This window comes from Tupaia chinensis, unplaced genomic scaffold (genome assembly GCF_000334495.1).
Source record: "Tupaia chinensis unplaced genomic scaffold, TupChi_1.0 Scaffold000063_1, whole genome shotgun sequence".
In the NCBI taxonomy this organism is placed as follows: domain Eukaryota; kingdom Metazoa; phylum Chordata; class Mammalia; order Scandentia; family Tupaiidae; genus Tupaia; species Tupaia belangeri.
Genome location: NW_006159521.1, coordinates 424,744 through 425,801, shown reverse-complemented (window position 1 = coordinate 425,801; position 1,058 = coordinate 424,744). Strand labels below are relative to the sequence as shown.

The window sequence follows — 1,058 nt, the reverse complement described above, 5'->3', positions numbered from 1 at the left end:
TCTAAATCTTCATCTCAGTCTACAAAGGGACTTCATGGAAAAAAATGAAAGCACCACACTCGGGCTTCGATTTTCTTCGTGACAAAATGATTCAACTTTTTCATGAACTTTTTGAAGTCCTCTCATATAGCTAAAAAATGAACAATCTGCAATTATTAATACCAGCAATAACAAAGATTAGGACCTGAGAATATCCAGGCAATATAATTAGCTTTATGCGCACCTCCATCCCGCACAACTCCAGTAGATAGCTCTCCTGTTTTGAGATCGCTTCAGGAAAGATTTATTCCTCTTTTCTTCAGGAACCCAGTCCATGGTCTCTAAAAACCTACTTGACATCTCTTCTGAGACCTCTTCTACTGTGGATATAATAGCTTTTGGAAATGTGGACAGGGCTAATAAGTCACTCCTCCTTCTGTTCGATCTTTGTGCTAACGGGCTGGAGATGCAGACAAAGAAGCCGCATAAATGTCTAACATAACCGCTCTGGAAACCGAAGGGGGGAGAGGAGAGGCACTCCAGTTCCGCTACTTTCCTCAGCCCCCTTCACGAGCCGCATACCTAGCTCTCATCAGCGAAGACAAAGACATTCACTTTCAGGCAGGCTGAGATGCACTCTCCTAAATAACTAGCCTCTGCTCTCAGTTCTTAAAAGTTTACTAGGAAAAAAAAAAATGTTCCCGGGCAACCGCCAGCCTTGAACCCCAGGAAGGGCTCACAGCAGGAAAACAAACCCAGCCCCTCGGTGCCAGCCACAAAGGCAGGGCACTGGCACACGGACCACGTCCACGAGTCCAGGCTCAGCCTCAGACTCTCACCACACCACACACACACACACACACACACACACACACACACACGTATGCGATCACGTGCAAGGGTCACATGGACTGGCCCACTCGGGACCACACTCACAAAGTCACACCGACAAGACAGCCGCGCACGCTACCCACACACCCACGTACAGTCCCACCCCAGCTTCGCGGGCCTCGCCCGCCGCTCACCTGCCGTGGTCGCCCCCACGTCCCTCTCCCTCCTCCGCGAGGCGGCTCGCTGCT

The 1,058-nt window shown here is 50.2% G+C and overlaps 1 protein-coding gene across 2 annotated transcripts in view; it reads right to left on the bottom strand.

The window, feature by feature from the left end:
* The window catches only part of SPG21 (SPG21 abhydrolase domain containing, maspardin), a gene marked incomplete in the record, with an annotated part of 32,329 nt that extends 31,271 nt beyond the window's left edge, over positions 1–1,058 (bottom strand). For both annotated transcript variants that reach the window (XM_006141724.2, XM_006141725.2), the window contains 1 exon segment: positions 1,005–1,058.